The sequence below is a fragment of the Danio aesculapii genome, chromosome 4 (genome assembly GCF_903798145.1).
Source record: "Danio aesculapii chromosome 4, fDanAes4.1, whole genome shotgun sequence".
NCBI lineage: Eukaryota > Metazoa > Chordata > Actinopteri > Cypriniformes > Danionidae > Danio > Danio aesculapii.
Window position 1 is genome coordinate 10672109 of NC_079438.1, and position 15851 is coordinate 10687959.

At 38.0% G+C, this 15851-nt stretch overlaps 11 non-coding genes and 1 pseudogene across 11 annotated transcripts in view; 6 read left to right on the forward strand and 6 right to left on the reverse strand.

Moving 5' to 3' along the window:
* Window positions 1-15851, reverse strand: part of LOC130222698 (zinc finger protein 850-like) — a 100977-nt pseudogene that overhangs the window by 31658 nt on the left and 53468 nt on the right.
* trnaq-cug (transfer RNA glutamine (anticodon CUG)) lies at window positions 594-665 on the forward strand. Its single transcript has one exon. It is a non-coding gene; the product is annotated as a tRNA-Gln (tRNA).
* On the forward strand, window positions 775-848 carry trnai-aau (transfer RNA isoleucine (anticodon AAU)). Its single transcript has one exon. It is a non-coding gene; the product is annotated as a tRNA-Ile (tRNA).
* Window positions 962-1035, forward strand: trnai-aau (transfer RNA isoleucine (anticodon AAU)). The gene has a single exon. It is a non-coding gene; the product is annotated as a tRNA-Ile (tRNA).
* trnaf-gaa (transfer RNA phenylalanine (anticodon GAA)) lies at window positions 1124-1196 on the forward strand. The gene has a single exon. It is a non-coding gene; the product is annotated as a tRNA-Phe (tRNA).
* On the forward strand, window positions 2749-2822 carry trnai-aau (transfer RNA isoleucine (anticodon AAU)). The gene has a single exon. It is a non-coding gene; the product is annotated as a tRNA-Ile (tRNA).
* trnaf-gaa (transfer RNA phenylalanine (anticodon GAA)) lies at window positions 2911-2983 on the forward strand. Its single transcript has one exon. It is a non-coding gene; the product is annotated as a tRNA-Phe (tRNA).
* Window positions 8773-8891, reverse strand: LOC130224093 (5S ribosomal RNA). Its single transcript, XR_008837171.1, has one exon. It is a non-coding gene; the product is annotated as a 5S ribosomal RNA (ribosomal RNA).
* On the reverse strand, window positions 14918-15036 carry LOC130223712 (5S ribosomal RNA). The gene has a single exon (XR_008836832.1). It is a non-coding gene; the product is annotated as a 5S ribosomal RNA (ribosomal RNA).
* Window positions 15217-15335, reverse strand: LOC130223713 (5S ribosomal RNA). Its single transcript, XR_008836833.1, has one exon. It is a non-coding gene; the product is annotated as a 5S ribosomal RNA (ribosomal RNA).
* Window positions 15515-15633, reverse strand: LOC130223714 (5S ribosomal RNA). Its single transcript, XR_008836834.1, has one exon. It is a non-coding gene; the product is annotated as a 5S ribosomal RNA (ribosomal RNA).
* LOC130223715 (5S ribosomal RNA) overlaps window positions 15814-15851 on the reverse strand; it is a 119-nt gene continuing 81 nt past the window's right edge. The window contains exon 1 of the ribosomal RNA XR_008836835.1: window positions 15814-15851. This exon is cut by the window's right edge and continues 81 nt beyond it. This is a non-coding gene — a ribosomal RNA (5S ribosomal RNA).

Here is a 15851-nt window from a genome sequence, read left to right on the forward strand (position 1 = left end):
TCTGCTATATATTTAGTGCTTTGATTTCCCACTGCGGACGCGCCATTGAATAAAAGAAAACTGTGACTTGATTGGGCTTCTGAAGGATTGCAATGATTAGTACTACACAGAACCGGCAAAGCTGACGTAAGGAAATTCGCTCTAAACCCTCCAGGTGCAACCAGCTTTGCAATAAAAGCCACTGTGAAAGGCATGAAAACACAAGTGGAGAATGCGAGCATCGATCCCGCTACCTCTCACATGCTAAGCGAGCGCTCTACCATTTGAGCTAATTCCCCTTTTCACAAGCCAAATTATACATTTTAGACGTGGTAAAAAAAAAAAAAAATAAGATCACATCTGTTCTGTGGTGGCTTCTTTGCCCTGCCTGCCATTTAGTCGTCAAATTGCCTAGAATAGTGTGCTTTTCTTTTGAAGGCCCTACCTAGTCCTGCTCCAGTAAATGTGTGAGGAGCCCTGCATGCCGAATGACGAGTTACTCAGAAATCAATGCACATTGGCCTTGCCTTGGATGGACCTTCTGCTACTTTCCTGCAAGGCCATTTTTTCAATTCATCATCTTCATGTCGGGCAGCAGCTCTATATCATCTTAAGGGTCCATGGTGTAATGGTTAGCACTCTGGACTCTGAATCCAGTGATCCGAGTTCAAATCTCGGTGGGACCTGTTTTCATTTTGCCAGCAGCGCACAAAAAAAGTTAAAATAGCATCCTGTTCCCTTGAAGGCCAAAGAATGACACTAACTCTGTGTTTTCCAGCACACTGGTAAGAAAACGGCCGGTTAGCTCAGTTGGTTAGAGCGTGGAGCTAATAACGCCAAGGTCGCGGGTTCGATACCCGTACTTGCCAAATTTTTACTCTCTTATGCCTCAGATGCAAAAAAAGTTAAAATAGCATCCTGTTCCCTTGAAGGCCAAAGAATCACACTAACTCTGGGTTTTCCAGCACACTGGTAAGAAAACGGCCGGCTAGCTCAGTTGGTTAGAGCGTGGTGCTAATAACGCCAAGGTCGCGGGTTCGATACCCGTACTGGCCAAATTTTTACTCTCTTATGCCTCAGATGCACTTAAGGGCTCAGCTTGGTCTCACAGACATCCCTGCTGCAGGAAAGCTGTGTCATGGCAGCCGAAATAGCTCAGTTGGGAGAGCGTTAGACTGAAGATCTAAAGGTCCCTGGTTCGATCCCGGGTTTCGGCAAAGCAATGTTGTTGTTCTGTTTTGGGCACAGGGTCAGTTGAATGAAAGTCACCCAAAAAGCCTGGCCGCTTCACCCTTAAGTCCACCTGCTTCCATTTGACCAAAACGCTATCTTTCTCCCAGGTGGTCACATCGCTTCTGGTGATGATTCCTATGGCTTAATTGATAGCACTCTGCTATATATTTAGTGCTTTGATTTCCCACTGCGGACGCGCCATCGAATAAAAGAAAACTGTGACTTGATAGGGCTTCTGAAGGATTGCAATGATTAGTACTATACAGAACCGGCAAAGCTGACGTAAGGAAATTCGCTCTAAACGCTCCAGGTGCAACCAGCTTTGCAATAAAAGCCAGTGTGAAAGGCATGAAAACAGAAGTGGATAATGCGGGCATCGATCCAGCTACCTCTCTCATGCATGCTAAGCGACCGTTCTACCATTTAAGCTAATTCCCCTTTTCACAGTCAAAATTGAACATTTTAGACGTGGTCGAAAAAGAAAAAATAAGATCACATCTGTTCTGTGGTGGCTTCTTTGCCCTGCCTGCCATTTAGTCGTCAAATTGCCTAGAATGGCGTGCTTTCCTTTTGAAGGCCCTACCTAGTAATGCTCCAGTAAATGTGTGAGGAGCCCTGCATGCCGAATGACGAGTTACTCAGAAATCAATGCACATTGGCCTTGCCTTGGATGGACCTTCCGCTACTTTCCTGCAAGGCCAGTTTTTTAATTCATCATCTTCATCTCAGGCAGCAGCTCTACACCATCTTGATGTTCCATAATGTAATGGATAGCACTCTGCATCCAGCGATCTAAATTCAAATCTAGATGGGACCTGTTTTTTTTGCCAGCACCACACAAAAAAGCTAAAATAGCATTCTATTCCCTTGAAGACCAGAGAATAACAGTTACTATGGGTTTTCTAGGACCCTCAAGTCCAGCTGCTTCACCCTCAAGTCCACCTGCTTCCATTTGACCAAAACGCTATCTTTCTCCCAGGTGGTCACATCGCTTCTGGTGATGATTCCTATGGGCTAATCGACAGCACTCTGCTATATATTTAGTGCTTTGATTTCCCACTGCGGACGCGCCATTGAATAAAAGAAAACTGTGACTTGATTGGGCTTCTGAAGGATTGCAATGATTAGTACTACACAGAACCGGCAAAGCTGACGTAAGGAAATTCGCTCTAAACCCTCCAGGTGCAACCAGCTTTGCAATAAAAGCCACTGTGAAAGGCATGAAAACACAAGTGGAGAATGCGGGCATCGATCCCGCTACCTCTCACATGCTAAGCGAGCACTCTACCATTTGAGCTAATTCCCCTTTTCACAAGCCAAATTAAACATTTTAGACGTGGTAAAAAAAAAAAAAATAAGATCACATCTGTTCTGTGGTGGCTTCTTTGCCCTGCCTGCCATTTAGTCGTCAAATTGCCTAGAATAGCGTGCTTTTCTTTTGAAGGCCCTACCTAGTCCTGCTCCAGTAAATCCTGTTCCCTTGAAGGCCAAAGAATGACACTAACTCTGGGTTTTCCAGCACACTGATAAGAAAACGGCCGGTTAGCTCAGTTGGTTAGAGCGTGGTGCTAATAACGCCAAGGTCGCGGGTTCGATACCCGTACTGGCCAAATTTTTACTCTCTTATGCCTCAGATGCACTTAAGGGCTCAGCTTGGTCTCACAGACATCCCTGCTGCAGGAAAGCTGTGTCATGGCAACCGAAATAGCTCAGTTGGGAGAGCGTTAGACTGAAGATCTAAAGGTCCCTGGTTCGATCCCGGGTTTCGGCAAAGCAATGTTGTTGTTCTGTTTTGGGCACAGGGTCAGTTGAATGAAAGTCACCCAAAAATCCTAGCCGCTTCACCCTTAAGTCCACCTGCTTCCATTTGACCAAAACGCTATCTTTCTCCCAGGTGGTCACATCGCTTCTGGTGATGATTCCTATGGCCAGAAGTGGATAATGCGGGCATCGATCCAGATACCTCTCTTATGCATGCTAAGCGACCGTTCTACCATTTAAGCTAATTCCCCTTTTCACAATCAAAATTGAACATTTTAGACGTGGTCGAAAAAGAAAAAATAAGATCACATCTGTTTTGTAGTGGCTTCTTTGCCCTGCCTGCCAATTAGTCGTTAAATTGCCTAGAATGGCGTGCTTTTCTTTTGAAGGCCCTACCTAGTAATGCTCCAGTAAATGTGTGAGGAGCCCTGCATGCCGAATGACGAGTTACTCAGAAATCAATGCACATTGGCCTTGCCTTGGATGGACCTTCTGCTACTTTCCTGCAAGGCCAGTTTTTTAATTCATCATCTTCATCTCGGGCAGCAGCTCTACACCATCTTGAGGTTCCATAATGTAATGGATAGCACTCTGCATCCAGCGATCTAAATTCAAATCTAGATGGGACCTGTTTTTTTTTTTTGCCAGCACCGCACAAAAAAGCTAAAATAGCATTCTATTCCCTTGAAGGCCAGAGAATAACAGTTACTATGGGTTTTCTAGGACCCTCAAGTCCAGCTGCTTCACCCTCAAGTCCACCTGCCTCCATTTGACCAAAACGCTATCTTTCTCCCAGGTGGTCACATTTTTTTTTCTTTTATTATACTGTTCAAAATTCATACAATTCACTTATTTATACAGATTACACTTAAGACAAAACATTAAAAAGGTCCATTTTACATCATAGCTTCACAACAATGTGTTTGTTTCTGCTTCACTCCTGATAATATATTCTAAATTCTCCAGTTTTGATTGTACAAATTTGTCATTTATATTATCCCATATGTTGTCTTCTTTTACATCTTTAAACAGCCGTATCCAGTACTGATTTGCACCAGGTTTCTTAAAAACCCCATCTCTAAAAAACCCATAAATCATTTTCACTGTACAATCTTTAAAATCCCACCATTTCTCTCCAAATCTTACACTCACATCTTTACTTGGTTTATTTTCTTCCATATTTTCTATTCTTGTTAACCATTCTGCAGGTATGGCATTTTTAATTATGTCGTATTCCTTTATTAAGTCTTGTCTGTTAAAATCCTCCTTTGCTTCATCCATCACATCAATAATATACTGCACCGGTAAGAATCCTTCCTTAAATTCATATAAAATATCCCTTACTCTTGTTATTCCCACCTCCCACCATTTCCTAAAAAACACCACTTTCTCTTGATTAAGTATGTCACTGTTTAAGAATAAAGGCTGATTTAAAATGTTCTCGCGTCCTTGTATATTAAAATGTACACAAGTTAAAAATTTCCCCCATGCTCCAATCAATTCTTTATAAAAATCTGGTAGACCCTCTCACTCTTAAGCTGTTTTTTCTTTGCTCCACGTCTATTAAACCTAGTCCCAATTCTCCAATCAAGGTTGCGTAAGCTATTCTTGTAGGCTTTCCTTCCCATAAAAAATCTAAAAAACATTTTTTCAGCCTTTTTTCCATCCACAGTGGCATTGATGACACATATAAAATATTCCATAATTTAGAAACCATTAAAACATTCAAAATTAAAACTCTCCCCTTCAAAGTTAAGGACATTAACTTCCAAAACCTCAGCCTTCTTTCAATCCCTCCTAACATTTCCTCCCACATGGTTACTTCTGCTTTCTTTTCATCCCTCCCAACTACAATGCCTAAAATTTTTATTTCATCCATTTCCTTGAACGTAAAATGTCCAGATAAAGCCTCAGTTCCTCCAAATCTCAAATATACTGTTTTATCTTCATTTATTTTAGCTCCTGAACCCTTGCAAAAATGTTGCACTGTTTCCATTGCTTGCTTTATACTTGACAGATCTTGTAGTATTAATGTAGTATCATCAGCATATTGAAAAATTTTGTTCACTCCCCCCTCTACCTCTATTCCTTTTATTCGTTCCTCATGCTTCACAGCTAATCCCAGTGGTTCTGCAACTAAGGCATATAAAAGTGCAGATAACGGGCAACCCTGTCTGATTGATCTTGTTATTTTAAAACAGTCCCTTAAAAAACCATTGCATTTTATCCTGGTTATAGCTCCTCTATATAAAATCTGAACCCACTTTATAAAATTTTCCCCAAAACCAAAACTCTTTAACACTCCAAATAAAAAGTCATGCTCGACTCTATCAAAAGCTTTCTCGAAGTCCAGACTAATTAAAAAACCATCTTTCTTCTTATCATTTATATATCTTATTGTGTCTTTAATACTCATAGTTGTGTCAGCAATGTCTCGTCCTTTTATACTATATGCTTGGTTTGTTTTGATTATGCTTGGCATCACTTCCTTTAATCTGTTAGCCAAAACTTTTGCTAAAATCTTCAAATCAGTATTGAGCATTGTTATAGGTCTATAATTTTTTAAATCTACTTTATCCCCCTTTCCTTTGTATATCACCTTCATTAAGCCCATCCCCATTCTTTTATTTACCCCACCATTCTCAAAAATCTCATCATATACTTCCTTTAAAATACTAGATAAAATATCTTTAAAAACAATATAAAATTCACTTCCCAACCCATCAATTCCTGGACTTTTCTTTTTGTTCAATTCACTAATTGCTCTTTTTATTTCTTCTTCTCTTACCTCCTTGTCACATTCTCTTTTTTCCTCTTCTTCTACTCTTGATTTGATTAGCTTTAGCAATTCTCTTTTTTCTTTTTCTTTTACTCCCTCCGTGCAAAACAATTTCTCATAATATGATCTTATTTCTTCCAAAATCTCCTCATTTTCTTCCACTATGTTCCCATTTTTGCTCCTTATTTCTTTAATCATTTCTGCCTTCCCTCTTGTCTTCTCTAGATCAAAGAAAAATTTAGTGCACTTTTCCCCCTCCACTGTAAATTTAGCTTTGCTTCTTAATCTTGCACCTTCAAATTTCTCCTCCTCCATTTCTTTCAGTCTTCCTTCCAGTTCTTTTATCTTTTGTATATCTTTTCCATTCTCATTTTTCAATTCGTTTTCTAGTTTTTCTTTCAGCTCCTTTTCCTTATATTTTTTACAATTTTGTAATTGTCTACAGTATTTTATTGTAAACTTTTTAACTTAATGTTTCACATTCTCCCACCACATTCTTTTGTCCTCATTATAAATTTCATTCCCTTTTTCCTTTTGAATAACTTCCTTTATACTTAAAACATACTCTTCATTCTTTAAAACCGCTGTGTTTAAAACCCATACCCCTGGCCCTCTTTTCATATTACTCCAGTCTAAATTCATAAAAATTGGCTTATGGTCACTCAGACTTGTTTCTTCATATTTGATCTTGCTTATAAACTCTTCAACATTTCTTGTGCATAAAATAAAATCAATCCTTGTTTGACAAAAAAAATTCCCCACTAACTGTCTTCTTGAGTACTCTTTTGTCTGTTCATTCCTTTCTCTCCACACATCAATTAAATTCATTTCCTCCATCAATATTTTCAGTTCTTTTCTTCCTTTATCTGTTTTAAAAACCATTCCCTCAGCCATTTCTAATTTACTAAAAACAGTGTTAAAATCCCCCATGATAATAACTCTTTCATGTTTCTTTAAATAAACTCTTAGTACATTAAAATACTCTTTCTTTCTGTTCTCCTCTGTTGGGGCATGAACGTTCACCATAATTACTTTTTTCTTCTCATACTCCATTTCACATATCATACACTTCCCCTCTTTGTCATTATAGATTGTTTTACATAAAACCCCACTGTTTTCTTTTATTAAAATTGCAACTCCTCTCCCCAGCCTCCCATCCCCATTATTGTATAAAATCTCCCCACTCCACCTTTTTCTTATTTCCTTCATGTATTCTTCCTTCCAGTTTGTCTCTTGTAATAAAATCACATCTTCTCGTTTACACATTTCTTTCACTTTTTCAAATTTTCTGATGTCTAAAAGCCCTCTTGCATTAAAAGACACAATTCCTAAAACCATAAATAAGATAAAAACATTCATAAAAACCATCATCTCAGTCCATCTCTTCCAAGCCTTTTAGCAACTCATACTTATTTTCGCATTCAATTTCTCCATCTTTTAGCAGTTTTTTCCTTGCAGTCTCTAAATTAGGTTTTATCTTTATCGATCTTCTTCTTTTTGATGATTTCACCTGTGTCTCTTTGTTTCCCTCCTTTTGTAAATGTTCCTCTAACTCGTCTTGTTCCTCATTACTTTGGTCTTTTGTCTCCACTGTGTCCATTGCCTTTTGAAAACTGTCTGTCATGTCCATTTGTGTCCAAAATATGTCTTCCTGTTGTCCTTGTTGTAAGTCTTTATTATTCAAATTGCTCAATTCTGCTGCTTCCAAAACATTCCTTAAACTGTCAGTCATATCCATTTGTGTCCATGTTGTCTCTTCCTGTTCAGTGACTCTGTCCTTTCCATTAGCCTCATTCTCTTGTAGTTTTTCACTTTTAGATTCTGTTCTTCTGTCTTGTGTTGCTGTTTTGTCCTCTGACTGTATATTGTCTCCTTCATACATCTGTCCGTCTACCCGCTGCTCTACCTCCTCCTCCTCTTCCCCCATCCAACATTCACATTTATTTAAAACCTTATTACAATCCGGGCACTTCACCGCATCGCAATCCCTTGCGAAATGCCCCTTTTCCTCGCACTTATAACACTTAAAATCTGGACAGTCTTTCACCACATGATCTGGGCTCATGCACAGCCTGCAAGTTTTCACCTGATGGCTGTGCATCACCCTAAAGTATTGTGGTCCTTCTGCTGTCTCTATTCTTGTGCTGTACGGGAGGGACGCCACTTCCTTGGGGAATCTGGTTTTAACAAACCTCGTCCCATCTTCAATATCCGTGCCCGGATAAAACCTTCTTTTAATTTTTGAAATGGGACAAACTCCCCAATGATCCAATTTGTCTAAAATATCTATGTCAGCAACATAGACAGGCAGATGCATGAAGGAGACAACATAATCGCGGTTTTGTAGCCTCTTTACTGTACAGTTTATTCCTTTTATAGTCAATCCGTCTGTTAATACATCAGCATCTTCCTCTCTTTCAAGTGTTACTTCATATTCTTTGTTTTGTTTTGGTCTTACAGCCAAAATCTTTCCATCCCCAATCCTCTCCGTCACTGCTTTAATTAAATCCATTGCTCTCACCTCAGTTGTTTGTCCCATATCCACCGTTACAGTTGCTTCTTTTAAATAAATCCTTTTCCTTGCTTCCTTCTCCGATCGGTTTGTTTCACGTTGTCGTCTGTCCAGTCCATTGTCATTTGCCTTCTCAAATCCGTCCGCCATTGCCAGGTCTGTCACCGTAGATCCGTCCATTGCAAAAAAAAATAGGAATAAAAAAAAAAAAAAAAAAAAAAAAAAAAAAAAAAAAACACTCCTCCCGAACAGCTCACGCTGCTGGGAGGATAAACTAAACAAACTCAAAAAAACTTTAACAAAAATGTATTTTAGTCAAAAATAAAACTAAACAGAAGAAAATGTGGTGAGCCTCTCTCACCAACTGCAGCCAAACACTTCCTGGAATGTACCACTATCACACATGCACAGGGGGGTATGGCCGTAATATACCTGTATTATTATTATTATTATTTTTTTTTCAATTAATTTATTCATTTATTTTTTTGCTAACTGAAGAAATTCAAAAAGCTTACAGCACCTGGTATTCCCAGGCGGTCTCCCATCCAAGTACTAACCAGGCCCAACCCTGCTTAGCTTCCGAGTTCAGATGAGATCAGGCATTGCCAGGGTGGTATGGCCGTAAGCGAGAGCAGCAGTCAAGAGTTGGCTATTTAAAAAGAGTCGAGCGCCGCTCAGCTTGTCTCGAAACAGCACCGACAGAAACAATGCCCTTGGCCCCTCAATAGTTTACCTCTTTTTTTTAAAAAAAAAATTGTATTTATTAATTTTTTTGCCAAATGAAGGAATTCAAAAAGCTTACAGCACCTGGTATTCCCAGGCGGTCTCCCATTCAAGTACTAACCAGGCCCAACCCTGCTTTGCTTCCGAGTTCAGATGAGATCAGGCATTGCCATTTTTTTTTTTTTTTTTTTTTTTTTTTTCTTTTATTATACTGTTCAAAATTCATACAATTCACTTATTTATACAGATTACACTTAAAACAAAACATTAAAAAGGTCCATTTTACATCATAGCTTCACAACAATGTGTTTTGTTTTGTTTGTTTTTTTCACATAAAATGTTGCAAGTTGTATTCCTTAAAAGGTAAAATCACATTTTTAAAAAGACATTTTTATTCCTGTGTCATTTAAAATCTTTGTGACTTCTTGAGTAAAAACATCATAAAAAGCCTCCTGCATTTCCTCTAACTTAAAATAATAAAATAGACATTCAAAATATTTCTCCACCTTCCTCTTAAACACATTCCACACATTTAATAAAACTTTTTCCTTTTTTGCTACAACTCTTCTCTCCCATATTGCACTTTTCATTAAAATCACAAGTAAATTTATGAGTTTTTTATTATCACATTCTTTGTTCAGCCCCAACAGTAACACCTTTTCCCACTCTAGATTGTCGTGTCTTTCTCCTTTCAAAGTTAAAATCATGTTTTTGCATTTCTCATTAAAATCTTTTAACTCATTACAATATAAAAACAAGTGTAAAAATCCTTCATCTGCATCTTGACATACTTTACATGTGAGACTTTCCTCCATTCCTATTCTGTTTAAAATGACATCTGTAAAAACTGCTTTACTCCTGATAAAATATTCTAAATTCTCCAGTTTTGATTGTACAAATTTGCCATTTATATTAGCCCAAATATTGTCTTCATTTACATCTTTAAAACGCCGTATCCAGTACTGATTTGCACCAGGTTTCTTAAAAACCCCATCTCTAAAAAGCCCATAAATCATTTTCACTGTACAATCTTTAAAATCCCACCATTTCTCTCCAAATCTTACACTCACATCTTTACTTGGTTTATTTTCTTCCATGTTTTCTATTCTTGTTAACCATTCTGCAGGTATGGCATTTTTAATTATGTCGTATTCCTTTATTAAGTCTTGTCTGTTAAAATCCTCCTTCGCTTCATCCATCACATCAATAACATACTGCACCGGTAAAAATCCTTCCTTAAATTCATATAAAACATCTCTTACTCTTGTTATTCCCACCTCCCACCATTTCCTAAAAAACACCACTTTCTCTTGATTAAGAATGGCACTGTTTAAGAATAAAGGCTGATTTAAAATGTTCTCGCGTCCTTGTATATTAAAATGTACACAAGTTAAAAATTTCCCCCATGCTCCAATCAATTCTTTATAAAAATCTGGTAGACCCTCTGTCATGAATGTCTTCATCCTCATCCATAAAATATTATCTCCCATATTAAAATTGCCACTTTTACTTAAAAAATATTCCATTGTTCTTTTCCATGCTGCCTTATTTTCTTCATCCAAATATTTCCTTACCATTTTCACTCTTAAGCTGTTTTTTCTTTGTTCGACGTCTATTAAACCTAGTCCCCCTTTGCCCACTTCTCCAATCAACGTTGCATATGCTATCCTTGGAGGCTTCCCTTCCCATAAAAAATCTAAAAAACATTTTTTCAGCCTTTTTTCCATCCACAGTGGCATTGATGACACATATAAAATATTCCATAATTTAGAAACCATTAAAACATTCAAAATTAAAACCCTCCCCTTCAAAGTTAAAGACATTAATTTCCAAAACCTCAGCCTTCTTTCAATACCTCCTAACATTTCCTCCCACATAGTTGCTTCTGCTTTCTTTTCATCCCTCCCAACTACAATGCCTAAAATTTTTATTTCCTCCATTTCCTTGAATGTAAAATGTCCAGATAAAGCCTCAGTTCCTCCAAATCTCAAATATACTGTTTTATCTTCATTTATTTTAGCTCCTGAACCCTTACAAAAATGTTGCACCGTTTCAATTGCTTGCTTTACACTTGCCAGATCTTGTATTATTAATGTAGTATCATCAGCATATTGAAAAATTTTGTTCACTCCCCCCTCTACCTCTATTCCTTTTATTCGTTCCTCATGCTTCACAGCTAATCCCAGTGGTTCTGCAACTAAGGCATATAAAAGTGCAGATAACGGGCAACCCTGTCTGATTGATCTTGTTATTTTAAAACAGTCTGTTAAAAAACCATTGCATTTTATCCTGGTTATAGCTCCTCTATATAAAATCTGAACCCACTTAATAAAATTTTCCCCAAAACCAAAACTCTTTAGCACTCCAAATAAAAAGTCATGCTCGACTCTATCAAAAGCTTTCTCAAAGTCCAGACTAATTAAAAAACCATCTTTCTTCTTATCATTTATATATCTTATTGTGTCTTTAATACTCATAGTTGTGTCAGCAATGTCTCGTCCTTTTATACTATATGCTTGGTTTGTTTTGATTATGCTTGGCATCACTTCCTTTAGTCTGTTAGCTAAAACTTTTGCTAAAATCTTCAAATCAGTGTTGAGCATTGTTATAGGTCTATAATTTTTTAAATCTACTTTATCCCCCTTTCCTTTGTATATCACCTTCATTAAGCCCATCCCCATTCTTTTATTTACCCCACCATTCTCAAAAATCTCATCATATACTTCCTTTAAAATACTAGATAAAATATCTTTAAAAACAATATAAAATTCACTTCCCAACCCATCAATTCCTGGACTTTTCTTTTTGTTCAATTCACTAATTGCTCTTTTTATTTCTTCTTCTCTTACCTCCTTGTCACATTCTCTTTTTTCCTCTTCTTCTACTCTTGATTTGATTAGATTTAGCAATTCCCTTTTTTCTTTTTCTTTTACTCCCTCTGTGCAAAACAATTTCTCATAATATGATCTTATTTCTTCCAAAATCTCCTCATTTTCTTCTACTATGTTCCCATTTTTGCTCCTTATTTCTTTAATCATTTCTGCCTTCCCTCTTGTCTTCTCTAGATCAAAGAAAAATTTAGTGCACTTTTCCCCCTCCACTGTAAATTTGGCTTTGCTTCTTAACCTTGCACCTTCAAATTTCTCCTCCTCCATTTCTTTCAGTCTTCCTTCCAGTTCTTTTATCTTTTGTATATCTTTTCCATTCTCATTTTTCAATTCGTTTTCTAGTTTTTCTTTCAGCTCCTTTTCCTTATATTTTTTACAATTTTGTAATTGTCTACAGTATTTTATTGTAAACTTTTTAACTAAATGTTTTACATTCTCCCACCACATTCTTTTGTCCTCATTATAAATTTCATTCCCTTTTTCCTTTTGAATAATTTCCTTTATACTTAAAACATAGTCTTCATTCTTTAAAACCGCTGTGTTTATAACCCATACCCCTGGCCCTCTTTTCACATTACTCCAGTCTAGATTCATAAAAATTGGCTTATGGTCACTCAGACTTGTTTCTTCATATTTGATCTTGCTTATAAACTCTTCAACATTTCTTGTGCATAAAATAAAATCAATTCTTGTTTGACAAAAAAAGTTCCCCACTAACTGTCTTCTTGAGTACTCTTTTTTCTGTTCATTCCTTTCTCTCCACACATCAATTAAATTCATTTCCTCCATCAATATTTTCAGTTCTTTTCTTCCTTATCCGTTTTAAAAACCATTCCCTCAGCCATTTCTAATTTACTAAAAACAGTGTTAAAATCCCCCATGATAATAACTCTTTCATATTTCTTTAAATAATCTCTTAGTACATTAAAATACTCTTTCTTTCTGTTCTCCTCTGTTGGGGCATGAACGTTCACCATAATTACTTTTTTCTTCTCATACTCCATTTCACATATCATACACTTCCCCTCTTTGTCATTATAGATTGTTTTACATAAAACCCCACTGTTTTCTTTTATTAAAATTGCAACTCCTCTCCCCAGCCTCCCATCCCCATTATTGTATAAAATCTCCCCACTCCACCTTTTTCTTATTTCCTTCATGTATTCTTCCCTCCAGTTTGTCTCTTGTAATAAAATCACATCTTCTCGTTTACACATTTCTTTCACTTTTTCAAATTTTCTGATGTCTAAAAGCCCTCTTGCATTAAAAGACACAATTCCTAAAACCATAAATAAGATAAAAACATTCATAAAAACCATCATCTCAGTCCATCTCTTCCAAGCCCTTTAGCAACTCATACTTATTTGCGCATTCAATTTCTTCATCTTTTAGCAGTTTTTTCCTTGCAGTCTCTAAATTAGGTTTTATCTTTATCGATCTTCTTCTTTTTGATGATTTCACCTGTGTCTCTTTGTTTCCCTCCTTTTGTAAATGTTCCTCTAACTCGTCTTGCTCCTCATTACTTTGGTCTTTTGTCTCCACTGTGTCCAATGCCTTTTGAAAACTGTCTGTCATGTCCATTTGTGTCCAAAATATGTCTTCCTGTTGTCCTTGTTGTAAGTCTTTATTATTCAAATTGCTCAATTCTGCTGCTTCCAAAACATTCCTTAAACTGTCAGTCATATCCATTTGTGTCCATGTTGTCCCTTCCTGTTCAGTGACTCTGTCCTTTCCATTAGCCTCATTCTCTTGTAGTTTTTCACTTTCAAATTCTGTTCTTCTGTCTTGAGTTGTTGTTTTGTCCTCTGACTGTATATTGTCTCCTTCATTCATCTGTCTGTCTACCCGCTGCTCTACCTCCTCCTCCTCTTCTCCCATCCAACATTCACATTTATTTAAAACCTTATTACAATCCGGGCACTTCACTGCATCGCAATCCCTTGCGAAATGCCCCTTTTCCTCGCACTTATAACACTTAAAATCTGGACAGTCTTTCACCACATGATCTGGGCTCATGCACAGCCTGCAAGTTTTCACCTGATGGCTGTGCATCACCCTAAAGTATTGTGGTCCTTCTGCTGTCTCTATTCTTGTGCTGTACGGGAGGGATGCCACTTCCTTGGGGAATCTGGTTTTAACAAACCTCGTCCCATCTTCAATATCTGTGCCCGGATAAAACCTTCTTTTAATTTTTGAAATGGGACAAACTCCCCAATGATCCAATTTGTCTAAAATATCTATGTCAGCAACATAGACAGGCAGATGCATGAAGGAGACAACATAATCGCGGTTTTGTAGCCTCTTTACTGTACAGTTTATCCCTTTAATAGTTAATCCGTCTGTTAACACATCAGCATCTTCCTCTCTTTCAAGTGTTACTTCATATTCCTTGTTTTGTTTTGGTCTTACAGCCAAAATCTTTCCATCCCCAATCCTCTCCGTCACTGCTTTAATTAAATCCATTGCTCTCACCTCAGTTGTTTGTCCCATATCCACTGTTACAGTTGCTTCTTTTAAATAAATCCTTTTCCTTGCTTCCTTCTCTGATCGGTTTGTTTCTCGTTGTCGTCTGTCCAGTCCATTGTCATTTGCCTTCTCAAATCCGTCCGCCATTGCCAGGTCTGTCACCGTAGATCCGTCCATTTCCAAAAAAAATAGGAATAAAAAACACTCCTCCCGAACAGCTCACGCTGCTGGGAGGATAAACTAAACAAACTCAAAAAAACTTTAACAAAAATGTATTTTAGTCAAAAATAAAACTAAACAGAAGAAAATGTGGTGAGCCTCTCTCACCAACTGCAGCCAAACACTTCCTGGAATGTACCACTCTCACACATGCACAGGGGGGTATGGCCGTAAGCAAGAGCAGCAGTCAAGAGTTGGCTATTTAAAAATAGGTGCAGCACCAGGAGCCGAGCGCTGCTCAGCTTGCCTTGAAACAGCACCGACAGAAACAATGCCCTTGGCCCCTCAATAGTTTACCTCTTTTTAAAAAAAAAAAATGTATTTATTAATTTTTTTGCCAAACGAAGGAATTCAAAAAGCTTACAGCACCTGGTATTCCCAGGCGGTCTCCCATCCAAGTACTAACCAGGCCCAACCCTGCTTTGCTTCCGAGTTCAGATGAGATCAGGCATTGCCAGGGTGGTATGGCCGTAAGCAAGAGCAGCAGTCAAGAGTTGGCTATTTAAAAATAGGCGCAGCACCAGGAGCCGAGCGTGCTCAGCTTGCCTTGAAACAGCACCGACAGAAACAATGCCCTTGGCCCCTCAATAGTTTACCTCTTTTTAAAAAAAAAAATGTATTTATTAATTTTTTTGCCAATACGAAGGAATTCAAAAAGCTTACAGCACCTGGTATTCCCAGGCGGTCTCCCATCCAAGTACTAACCAGGCCCAACCCTGCTTTGCTTCCGAGTTCAGATGAGATCAGGCATTGCCAGGGTGGTATGGCCGTAAGCAAGAGCAGCAGTCAAGAGTTGGCTATTTAAAAATAGGTGCAGCACCAGGAGCCGAGCGCTGCTCAGCTTGCCTTGAAACAGCACCGACAGAAACAATGCCCTTGGCCCCTCAATAGTTTACCTCTTTTTAAAAAAAAAATGTATTTATTAATTTTTTTGCCAAACGAAGGAATTCAAAAAGCTTACAGCACCTGGTATTCCCAGGCGGTCTCCCATCCAAGTACTAACCAGGCCCAACCCTGCTTTGCTTCCGAGTTCAGATGAGATCAGGCATTGCCAGGGTGGTATGGCCGTAAGCAAGAGCAGCAGTCAAGAGTTGGCTATTTAAAAATAGGCGCAGCACCAGGAGCCGAGCGCTGCTCAGCTTGCCTTGAAACAGCACCGACAGAAACAATGCCCTTGGCCCCTCAATAGTTTACCTCTTTTTTAAAAAAAAAATGTATTTATTAATTTTTTTGCCAAACGAAGGAATTCAAAAAGCTTACAGCACCTGGTATTCCCAGGCGGTCTCCCATC